Source organism: Lemur catta, chromosome X (assembly GCF_020740605.2).
Source record: "Lemur catta isolate mLemCat1 chromosome X, mLemCat1.pri, whole genome shotgun sequence".
NCBI lineage: Eukaryota > Metazoa > Chordata > Mammalia > Primates > Lemuridae > Lemur > Lemur catta.
Window position 1 is genome coordinate 43,690,800 of NC_059155.1, and position 12,721 is coordinate 43,703,520.

Genomic DNA, 12,721 nt, shown 5'->3' on the forward strand with positions numbered 1-12,721 from the left:
AAAACTCCTAGAACTAATAAGGGAGTTTAGCAAGTTCACAGCACACTAGATCAACACACAAACATCTATTGTATTTCTGTACACTAGCAATGCACATTTGGGAATCCAAACTTAAAAACACAATACCATCTATAACTGCAAAAAAATTAAATAGCTGGGTATAAATCTAGCAAATCATATACAGGGTCTGAATGCTGAAACCTACAAAACACTGGTGAAAGAGACCAAAGAAGACCTAAATAAATGGAGAGACATACCATGTTCATGGGTCAGAAGACTCAATATAGTTAAGATATCAGTTCTCTTCAAGTTGATATATAGATTTAATGCAATCCCAATTAAAATTTCAGCAGGGTTTTTTGTAAAGAAACATAAGATGATTCTAAGATTTATATAGAAAAGAAAAGGAACTAGAATAGCCAAAACAATTCTGAAAAAATAAAACAAAGTTAAAGGACTCAAACTATCCAATTTTTAAGACATACTATAAAGCTATAGTAGTCAAGACAGTGTGATATTGGCAGGAAGATGGTCCCATAAACCAATGAAAGAAGATAAAATACAAAATACAGACAATAAAATTCAGAAATAGACCTACATAAAAATTATCAACTGATATTTCCACAAAAGTGTAATGGCAATTCAATGAAAGAAATAGTTTTTTTAACAAATGGTACTGGAATAACTGGACATCCTCACCATATACACCTTACAACATATACAAAAATTAACTCAAAAAAGGCCGCGGGTGGTGGCTCATGCCTGTAATCCTAGCACTCTGGGAGGCCGAGGCGGGTGGATCGCTCGAGGTCAGGAGTTCGAGACCAGCCTGAGCAAGAGTGAGACCCCGTCTCTACTAAAAATAGTAAAAACAAGCCGAGTGTGGTGGCACATGCCTGTAGTCCCAGCTACTATGAAGGCTGTGGCAAGAGGATTGCTTCAGCCCAGGAGTTTGAGGTTGCTGTGAGCTAGGCTGACGCCACGGCACTCTAGCCCAGGCGACAGAGTAAGGGTGAGCATCTACCCAGAAGAACAAAAGTCATTCTATAAAAAAGACACCTGCACCCGAATGTTTATAGCAGCACAATTCACAATTGCAAAGATGTGGAAACAACCCAAATGCCCATCAATTCACGAATGGATTAGTAAACTGTGGTATATGTATACCATGGAGTATTACTCAGCTATAAGAAATAACGGTGATACGACATCTCTTTGGTTCTCCTGGAGAGAGTTGGAACCCATTATATTAAGTGAAGTATCCCAAGAATGGAAAAACAAGCATCACATGTACGCACCAGAAAATTGGTTTCCCTGATCATCACCTAAATGCATATTGGGGAATGATACTAACTGGATATCAGACTGAGGCGGGGGTTGGGGGGAGGGGATGGGTGTGTGCCTACATGATGAGTGCGTTGCGCACCGTCTGGGGAATGGTCATGCTTGAAGGTGCTGACTCGGGGAGGGGGGGTGTGGGGGGAGGGGATGGAGGTATGACTACATGGTGAGTGCCAGGCGCACTGTCTGGGGAATGGACATGCTTGAGGCTCTGACTCAGGGGGATGGGCAGGACATGGGCAATATATATAACCTGAGCTTTTGTACCCCCATAATAAGCTGAAATAAAAAATAAATAAATAAATAAATAAAATCAAAAAATATATATATACATAAAAGAAAAAAATTACAAATTAGACTTCAACAAAATTAAAAATGTTTGCTCGGCAAAGAACACTGTTAAGAGATTAACCAGGCGGGGCGAGGTGGTTCATGCCTGTAATCCTAGCACTCTGGGAGGCCGAGGCAGGAGGATCTCTCGAGATCAGGAGTTTGAGACCAGCCTGAGCAAGAGCGAGACCCCGTCTCTACTAAAAATAGCAAGAAATGATCTGGACAGCTAAAATATATATATAGAAAAAAATTAGCCAGGCATGGTGGCGCATGCCTGTAGTCCCAGCTACTCGGGAGGCTGAGGCAGAAGGATTGCTTAAGCTCAGGAGTTTGAGGTTGCTGAGAGCTTGACACCACGGCACTCTAGCCGGGGCAACAGAGTGAAACTCTGTCTCAAAAAACAAACAAACCAAAAAAAAAAAAAAGAGGTTAACCAGCTACTGATCTGGAGAGAATATTTGCAAAACACATATCTGATGAAGGACTTATAGCCATAATATGTAAAGTGCTATAAAAGCTCAAAAATAAGGGAAGAAAATCAACATGATAAAAAATGAGCAAAGGATTTGAATGCACACCTCATTAAAGAAGATATACAAATTCATGGCAAATAAGCACAAGAAGAGATGCTTAACATCACTAGCCATTAGGAAAATGCAAATTAAAACCACAAGAGATTCCATTACACCAATACTGGAATGGATAAAATTTTTTTAAAATATTGTGACAATACTAAGTGCTGACAAGAATGTGGAACAATCCAAACTCTCATACATTTCTGTTGTGAATGCGAAATAGTAAAGCCACCCTGAAAAACAGTTTGGCAGTTCCTTATAAAGTTTCTTATAAAGTTAAACAAACACTTACCATTTGACCCAATAATCCCAACACTGAATATTTCCCTTAGAGAAATGAAAACCTGTGTTCACATAAAAATTTGTATATGAATGTTTATAGCAGCTCTATTTGGAATAGCCCCAAACTGGAATACAAAACAAATATCCTTCAATATGTGAATGGATAAACAAACTATACTATTCAGCAATAAAAAAGAATGAACTATTGATACTTTCAACAACATAGATGAATCTTGAATGCATTATGGTAAGTGAAAAAACCCAGTCTCAAAAAGCTACATACTGTAAGATTCCATTTGTATGACATTTTGGAAAAGGCAAAATTATGGGGAGCAAAACACATCAGTGGTTGCCAGGGTTAGGAGTGAGGGGAGGTTCCACATTCTATCCATGATGATAGTTACAAGATTCTATGCATTTGTAAAAGCTCACAGAACTACATACCAAGCAAAAGTTAATTTTACTGTATTTAAATTTTAAAAATTAAAGCAAAAAGGAAAACCTTCTCTTACTTTCTCTCAAACTTCTTACACTCTCCTTCCCTCCCCTCTACCACTGGAAGCCTCCTTAGAATAGTGTCTTCCCAAACTTTGCTGGGTTTTCTTCTGACCATCACCCTACTTATTTTTTAGGGAATTTATCCGTTCTTTGGCTAAAGGCCATATATATAGACTGTTAACTACTGAATATGTGTCTCCAGCCCAGAACTCTTTCCTGAGCTCCAGACCTGAGTAACCAAGTGCCTTTCAACTTCACTCCAACCAAAAAAAAAAAAAAAGATCCATTTCCTGTTTTGCTCTCGCTGCTTTTCCCTCACCCCCACCTAATTAATCACCAAGGTATGTTGATTATAATTCTTTTCTAGCTCTGGAAGCTGTGCACTTTTCTCTGTTCTAATTACTATGACCTCTAGATCATGTGTCATCTTTATCACTGAAATAGCCTCTTAACTGGTCTCCCTGCCTTCAATATTGTCCCTCTTCCAGTCCATTCTTCATATTACAACTAGAATGATGAAAATTTCAAATTTGTTCATGGCTCTTCCATTGGCCTCAGCATAGTCTGAAACTCCTTACCATGATTTACAAACCCTTTCATGATCTGGCCCCTACTTGTCTCTCCAGGCTCATCTCACAATTCTCAACTCTGAAGCTTCCTCTCCACCGGTCCTATCCCCACACTCTATGCTCTACTTCTTTCAGTCCCTCAAACATGCCCCTGACTGGGAGGCTTCCTCAGCAACCTCTCACCTCCTCCACCCCTCAGCTAGCTGGATAATATTTATCCTCCAGGTTCCAGCTTCCACATCACTTATTTAGGGTATCACTGACCGACCCCACAGCTGAGCTATATGTCTCTTCCTGGTGCTACCATAATACTGTTACAAGAGACTTTTGTTCAGTGCTATAATATTTACTTGTCTGCTTCCCACACAAGATTGTAAGCTCCTTGGGGGTAGTGACTATGTCTTGTTCACATTTTAGTACCTGCCTCTAGCACAGTGCCTGGCACATGGTAAGTATTCAGTAAATATTTCTTGAATGAATGAATGAATGAATGAGGAGGAAGGATGGAAAACAGTCTCTGAAAACAGACCTCTGATTATAGGTCATTATTTTTCTTTATTCTTTTCTATATTTTCCAAGTATTCTATGATGAACATGCATTGCTCTTATAATCAGAAAATAATAATACATATTAGAATTAATTTTAAAAGTATATTACCTGGGTGTGGTGGCATGTGCCTGTAGGCATGTAGCTGAGGCAGAAGGATCGTGTGAGCCCAGGAGTTCACGGCCAGACTGGGCAACATAGTGAGACCCCATCTCTAAACAAAAGTATATTAAGCATACTCAGAATAGAAAAGAGAAAAATCTATGAAGAAAATTAAAATCACTCATAATCTTGCCACCTAAAGATAACTCTCATTAACATTTTATTGTATCTTTCCAGTATTTTCTATGAATATATTTTTTAAAAATTAAGATCTATGTTCTCTTTTTATTTCTGCTTTTTTCACTAATGCCAAAAATAATTTCTCATTATTTCAAGGTACTGTTTATTTAACCATTCTATGCTATCCAACATTAAGATTTTATCCAATTTTCCACTATTATGAATAATGTGAATAATATCATTGAACATAAGTTTTTCTGCTCATTTGTAATCATTTCCATGAAAAGGAATCCTAGAAGCAAAATTACTGGCATGAATTTTTTAAAGGCCCAATGTATATGGCCAAATTGTTTTCCAGAAAGCTTATACTAATAAAAGCTACTTGCGGGCCTACTATATGCCAGATATTGCTTTAGGTAGACTTTATCATGCCTGTTTTGCAGATATGAAAACTAAGATCCATTGACATTATTTGCCCAAGAGGCAAAGCTATAATAGAATTCAAATTGAGAATTGCCCAATTTCAAAGCTCATGTAATTTCTGTGTGGATTTTAAAAATAAATTATTTTTAAGTTATCAAATTACACATTTATTAAAGAAAATATGGAAAATACAAGTAGAAAGTAGAGAAAATGAAAATAAATTACCCATGAATCCACCACTTTCAACAGTTTAGTGCATTTTCTCAGTCTTTTGTTCCAGATGACAATTTTCAGGTTAAAAATACCGATAGCGTTTTGCATCCTTCCTTTTTCACTTAACATTTTTCAATGCTAATCTATGCTTTTCATAGTGGTTACATATTCTTGTCAAATGGGTGTTAACGTGTGAATATTTACAGCTGTTCAGCTCACCTGTGAATTTCTTCTCTTCATTCCCAGGATCCACCATCTCCCACGAGGCTTATAGAGTTCATTGTTGGGAACCATTCTAATCTTCAAAATAAGTCACCATGTTGGATTGAAACCTTCACAATTTGAAAGCATTCCATCAAATACTTGCTGTGCAAATGTTTCAGGACTTTACATTATTTAATTTACTGACTGAACTCCAATTTGGTAGCAGTTAATTCAAGCCAGTTTTCCTTTCTTTCTTCATTTCCCCTCCCCCAATCTGTGAATGCCTAAATGTAAAATATATATTTTTTCATTCATTTTATCAGGTAAGAGGGAATTCAGAAGACTTCTTTGGAGTCTTTAATTCCCATAGAAAGACTATGAATTATATCTATAGGGTCTTTTTGATGTTGAGGGGAATCAGACTATATTTGCTGCTGTGTGCATGTGCATTTATAGACATGTGTATGTGCAGCATATCTATACAAAATTCTGCTATCGTGTTGTGAAAATTAAGGTTAAAAAATCTGAGGCATTTATTTAATCATGCTTTGTCTCTAAATAACAGTTTAAATATTTGCTGAGCTTTAAACCATCCTTACATTAGGTATCTAAAATTTGAGAGGGTAATTCAATACACTGTGACCAAGGTCTTCAAACTGGGAATCGAACAACAATGTAAAACCTGTTCTCTGTCACAGAGATTCCTGAAAGTACCACAGCTAATTGAGAAGATAAAATCAGATCAGGTCAGGACTTCTACTTTATTAAACATAACAATTAGTGTTTTAAAGACCTTTAATGCCAGGCTGTGGTGAAATTCTCCAATTACTTTTATTCATTTATGTGCTACCTAGCTTTATTTTAGCCTTTATGAATTACTTTTATGATAAAGAAAAACTACAAGCCTAAATTATAGACCATATGTTTTGTTAAGGGTTTTTCAGGGTCATTTTCAGGTTTAATGACAATACTATTCATAAGGGTAAAGTTTCACAGCTGACATTAGCCTGAGGAGTAGCACTAAAAATCTGTTTTCACAGCAAGGGTTAATGTACAGATAGTGATAACCAAATATGCCAATCCTTCCTTCCTTCCTTCCTTCCCCCCTCCCTTCCTTCCTTGCTTTCTTTTTTCTAGCTTCAGTGGTAGTTTAGCCATTAAAATAGTTTACGTCCATTTCCCCATTTATTTATAATCAGCCTTTTTTTCAGTCCTAGTGCCTGAATCAATGAGTATGAACACTAATGCTGCTTCTTTATAATAATAATACCTAAGAGTAATGATGTTTTTCATTTTTCAACCAGCACTCCTGTGCCCACCTGCTGACAATAAAAGCTCACAACTCTTAAAGAGATCAGTGGGAGTTAGAGGCATTTTACAGATATCAAGGAATTGAGCTTCTAGAGGGATTGTTAGGTTTACTAAATTATCCCCCCAAAAAATCTTCTTGAGTAAAAGAGAGTTAGTTACCTGCCACAAACAATTCGGTGTTGGGGCTCCAGTGGAGCTGAGAAGGTGGGCAGTCTGGCTTTTTAAAGCAACAACAAAACCTGTTCATTTGGACTCCCTAGGTCATTTTAACCAAGGTGAGTTTTTTTTTTTTTTTTTTTGAGACAGGGTCTCACTCTGTCACCCCAGCTAGAGTGCAGTGGTGTCATCGTAACTCACTGAAACCTCAAACTCCTGGGCTCAAGCAGTCCTCCTGCCTCAGCCTCCCAAGTAGCTGGGACCACATGTGTGCGCCACTAAGTCCGGCTAATTTTTCTATTTTTTATAGAGACCGGGGCGGGGGGGTCTCACTCTTGCTCAGGCTGGTCTTGAACTCCTGACCTCAAGCAATCCTCCCGCCTCAGCCTCCCAGACCAAGGTGATATTTTAGCATAAATTAAATGAATGGGTCAGCATTTCATTTGAGAGATAGTAGACATGAGTAAATCTATTAGGGCCTGTTTCTCAAACTCAGAAGCCAGGAAGCAGCCTAGAAGACTATGTACACTGGGTTTCATGATGAAATCTTATATGTTCAGATGGAAAAAAGTTATCCCCCTTCTGCTCTTTCTCTAAAACACTCTCTTGTTTAGATTTCTCTTGAAAGGTTATTTGGTCATCCACATGGTCTTCTGACGGACAAGCCTTGCCTTCTATTCATATAGAAATGTACCGTTCTCTAAATGCAGGGCCATTACTTACTGCACAGACAGTAGGCCTCAAAGCAATCTTCCCCTTTCCCATCTATCATCTTCTGCCAAGAGTTTAGGCAGAGCAGCTGCTAACTATGATTCAAAGTCAGAAAGGCACCAAGAACTTCTTTGATGCATAGAGTATATCAGCAGTCAGCTCCCACAGAAATAAGGTCATAAAATAAAGTGTCAGTAAACTACAGGGAAGCACTGGGAGGGTAAAACTCTAGAGAGCTATAATGCAAAGCTGATTGTCTAATGTCTTGCAGATCTGCACTGTCTTCAAAAAGCCAAATAGATTAGGGTTTGGAGGGAAACGCGAAGCTGATTGTCAAATGTCTTACAGATTTACACTATCTTCAAAAGGCCAAATAGATCAGGGTTTTGAGGGGGATTTTTTTTTTTTGGTAGATACACGGTCTTACTCAACTGGTCTCAAACTCCTGGCCTCAAGCGATCCTCCTGCCTCAGCCTCCCAAAGTGCTGGGATTACAGGTGTAAACCACCGTGCCCACCCTAAATCAGGGTTTTACCTGGGGCTTGGAGAAAAAAGAAACCCTATCCTTATTTTAGCACCTTGATCCCATTAGTATATAGACTCTGATGATATCCCTATCCATGGATCATTTGAGTACTGACCAATGTACGTAGGCATCCAACTGGTTGGTTACTGATCCCGAAGACATCGGTTTGTTTAATAATTAGCATACCCTGATCTGCCTTCTTTGCTTGCATTTCCTTGGATCCCTATCCAGTAACCCCTATGGGATCTCATTCCTCAATCTTTGGTACTCATCTTCCCCATTTGCAAAATGAAGATACTTGTTGTTAGAATCCTACAGCTGAAAGGTGCTATGTTAACTCCCTAGTGCTCTTATATGTCTTTAATTTCAGGACTAGAATGAAAAGTTTAATCATAATAGTATTTCTAAGCAAAAGAGTGTCCTTCATCCTTTCTTCCATGCTCATTGCTGATTTGTTCTTACAGAGCTTAGAGCACTTTGTTAATGTTTTCCCATTTGTTCCAACAATGTCCTTGGAAAGTGAATTAAAATTATTTTCCCCGTGGTATAGCTGGAAAAATTAAGGGGAAAAGAGATGAAGTGCCCTCTAAAAGCACATAGCTGTCTTGGGCAGAGCCCACAGTTACCATGTCCAGTATACTGTTGACTTGGCTTCCTAGTATTGGAATTACCATGGAACAACTTAGAACATTAAGAGCAATTAGGACAGGATCACATTCCAAAAGAGTTCCACTTTGTCAAAAATCTTAAAGTGTGCAATTTATACAATTCTTATTTTCTGTGTGATAGAAATGCAATATGTGCCTGTTTCCCCCACTTGCCCTGTGTGACACATATCTTTCACCAGTGCCATTATCTCCTGTGGCACCCAGGAGCCCAATCTCAGGCTGTCTTTGCCAGAAAAAACAATGTGCTTTCCCGTGTTTATGCCAAATTGCACAATGTGTAGACATCGAGGTTAATGGAGATTTAAGCACAATCTTAGCAGGTATGTTTTAAGAGTATTGAATATACATTATTGTAACATGCATCTAAAATTTAACAAGGCCCAAATTCACAGGAATATAAGTCATTCAGAGCCCTTTTTGCCTCTTGTCACACGTATCTACATATACATGTGCCCATGCACACACACACACACACACACGCACACACACACACTTTCCCCAAAGCAGGCTGCCTGGTCATCAAAAGCAAATATTTTAAAACAATGATTCTCTGTCCTCTCCTTTTAGAAAAAAAGTCTAACAATCAAAGCAGGTGAAGAACATTCCATTTATATATTCCAGAGCCTGTGCTCTCAGAGTGGCTGAGAGACTGAGTTGGTACAAAAGACAGGTTCTGTGCAGAGGCATAGAGGACATCTAACAAGATCATCAGGCTCTTCCACAAGTCCCATGTTCTTAGAAAACTCATGAATTCCATCCAGTTAGTAGGAAATGGTTGATTAGGTATGGTACATCTGCATTTCTTCAACCATAGCTGTAGTGTACCATATTAAAGTGTAGCCTTTTGCATGTGGGATATAATGTAATAATAAATGGGTGGCTCCTAACAGCATGCAACACATAAGTGTTTACTTCCCCAAAAGGGCTAGGGCTGTGTCCTGCACAGTGTCCAAAACCATTAAATGTGTTATTTGGAGCAGCCTGTACATGGCCATCAGCAGAATGAATTAAAATAGACAATGAATTCAATATATCAGGAGATAGATTCTTAGTAGGGAATGGTGTTAAAGGAAAAAAACAGTAAGATGCATTCAAGGAATAATTGCTTTCACCCTGCTGGCTAAATCTGCAAAGGAACATAGCGGGAAAGCTGGGACTGGGTCTTGGTAATAATACATGAACTGTATCGGAGAGCCAGAAAAAGAAAGGCACTGGGGACCTCAGCAGTTAAGCTCAAGTTGCCAATTTGCCACAAATCCTTTTTTCCACCAATCTGCTAAAAGTGATTGTATATAGTATTCTTAAAACCATGTGTCTTGCTGCAGAAATACTGACAATGCTGGCCAGCTTTATCTTCCTATGTCCTTTATTAAAAGTATATACATAAAATTGTTGTTTCTTTTCTGTATTATGGTTTTGTTAAACAATATCAGCAAAGCCTAAAGTTTCAGACCACTCTAATGGAAATGTCTCTACATCTCATTTCATGGGGGTATAGTGGAGTTTATTCACTCCTAGATTGATTGGTATGTGTTGTATGTAGACTCCTCAGTAACATCTCATCTTCTGAATACCCTCCTATCCTATGTGTTCAGTATTTCTTTCTTACGTTCCTACATGAATATGAGTTAGGAAATAAGTAACGATGACTTTGAGATAGAAAGCTGACGAGTCTAATGGCACTTAATCATGTTCAGCCTTACTCAGCCTCACACACTTCTGCCTTTCACTCTAGCACTGTGATAAGTAAAAGAAAAAAGAAAGAACTTGTCATGTGTGCCTAAGGGAGATGTGAATTCTGGTTTGCTTTTTCTTACATTTTAGACTATGTTTATTATTCTCCAAATGCATGTCACCTGTAAAAAAGAATATAATGGTCCTGAGAAAAGAACACAGTAGCCCACTTGCTCCTAAATCATACGTTACCCTCAGAAAAGTATTTGAAGAGACCCCTCATTAAGTAAGCCCCAAATAAATTTTCCCTCAATCAATGCACCATTTGCACAAAAAGTCCTTTTCATACAGAATGGAGAAAGCTCCCCAATTAGCCAACCAAGAAGGCAGAAGTCATTGAAAATGCAGAGCATTGAAAGCTGCAGTTTGGAACAGTCATTGCTGACTGTCTCACTAAATAATGGATAACTTGAATCACTTAGGAGAAGCCCAATCCATAGAGGTCAGACTTAACACAAAACCAGAAAGAAGTCTTTTATTCCAGCTAAGCTTATAAAAAAGTACTTACTTTGTCCTAGGTAAAGACCTCAAATATCTCTGCTGAAAAACCCCATTTCATTTATTTCAATGAATCAGCTACAAACAGCTTGAATTTGCATCACAAACACAATGTAAAAGAATTCATATCATATTAGAAACAAAGGACGACTAATTTCTTTCTAGATTAAAAAAAGCCATAAAAAAAAGAAACCTGTGTACAAGAATTTTGGGTAAATATTACCAAGTAAATTTAAGGCATAGACATTTAAAAGGAAATTTTAATTCATAGATATAAATATATATGTATAATGCTTTATATAGGAACATGTAAACATATTGACATGTTATAAATAATAAAATTTTTGAAATCTAATTTTGTCACTATATACAATGATATTGAAAAACTAGTCAGTTTCTCTTTGAATATTAAAATCATTATCGGCCGGGCGCGGTGGCTCACGCCTGTAATCCTAGCACTCTGGGAGGCCGAGGAGGGAGGATCGCTCAAGTTCAGGAGTTCGAGACCAGCCTGAGCAAGAGCGAGACCCCGTCTTTACTAAAAATAGAAATGATTTGGACAGCTAAAAAAATATATATATATATATATATATATATATATATATATATATATATATATATATATATAAAAATTAGCCGGGCATGGTGGCACATGCCTGTAGTCCCAGCTACTCGGGAGGCTGAGGCAGGAGGATCGCTTGAGCACGGGAGTTTGAGGTTGCTGTGAGCTGGGCTGACGCCACGGCACTCTAGCCCGGGCAACAGAGTGAGACTCTGTCTCAAAAAATAAATTAATTAATTAATTAATTAATTTAATATTCATTCTCACATAGTAGCATAATGTTTCAATGTTTAGACTTCCAACTCTAGAGGGGTGGGAAATTTATGTTAGCAAAAAGTACATTTTAAGCAAATGTTTTTTTTAAAAAAGTATTTGAATATGTTTATGGTATTGAAAGAAATTTTCCTCATAAACCTTAACTGAAGTACTCAAATCAATTTTGCAAAACAGTGCAGTCTCAGACGCAGATCTTGACAATGTTGGCAAACTCTAAAATAAATCTGGCATATAAAAATCTCAATGAAAATAAAACACAATTCACTGTACAGGGAAAGCAAAAGTTTTGCTATTGGAACATTAAAGAATGTAGGTTATGGGGGGGATGGGCGGGACATGGACAATGTGTATAACCTGAACTTATGTACCCCCATGATGAGCTGAAATAAAAAAAAAATGTAGGTTACAAATTAGTCAAAAATTCTCATTAAGTTATACTTAACAATCCACTGTCATGCCATACATAAATTATCCTAGACAATTAGAAAACACTTATTAGAGTAACGTGGTTCTGACGGACCCAATACAAATGCAAATCTGAAGTTACCTCTGAATCACAGAGAGTCTGTGTGTGGCAGGACTACCAGGTTCTGAGAGTTGAGGGTGCTGTGAGATATAAAAAATCAAGGAGAATAGTGGGGAAATAAGCCAAGATAAGACAGGAAACATTAAAAATTTTAACCGTTTCTTCACTTGATTGTCATTTCCCCTAAACTTTGAGGCTTTCTGTTTTCTACCTACATATTTTCGATCTATAAAAACTAGTTTTCTTGAGAGTAAAATTAATTTGACTCTTTTATGTCTATCTGATTAGCTGAGTGATCCAGAGATAACTTCAGACTTGCATTTCTATCATTACCTTGGTCTGATTATCTTAACAGAACCACCTGAAGCACCTAATTCTTTTTGTTTTTCAAAGTCCTTTTATATTAATTCTTACAGATGTGCCTTATTCTTCTAATGCTACTTACTCTCTTGTGGTATGAATATACAATAATTCACCATTTCCCCT

At 37.6% G+C, this 12,721-nt stretch overlaps 1 protein-coding gene across 3 annotated transcripts in view; it reads left to right on the top strand.

The window, feature by feature from the left end:
• ZDHHC15 (zinc finger DHHC-type palmitoyltransferase 15) overlaps positions 1-6,448 on the top strand; it is a 98,620-nt gene extending 92,172 nt beyond the window's left edge. For 2 of the 3 annotated variants that reach the window (XM_045538106.1, XM_045538107.1), the window contains exon 11: positions 5,310-5,608. The gene's annotated coding sequence lies outside the window, so the exon portion shown is untranslated. Of the gene's footprint in view, positions 1-5,309 lie in introns of all 3 variants that reach the window. The other variant, XM_045538104.1, reaches the window with a different exon arrangement.
• Positions 6,449-12,721: the final 6,273 nt, after the last annotated feature.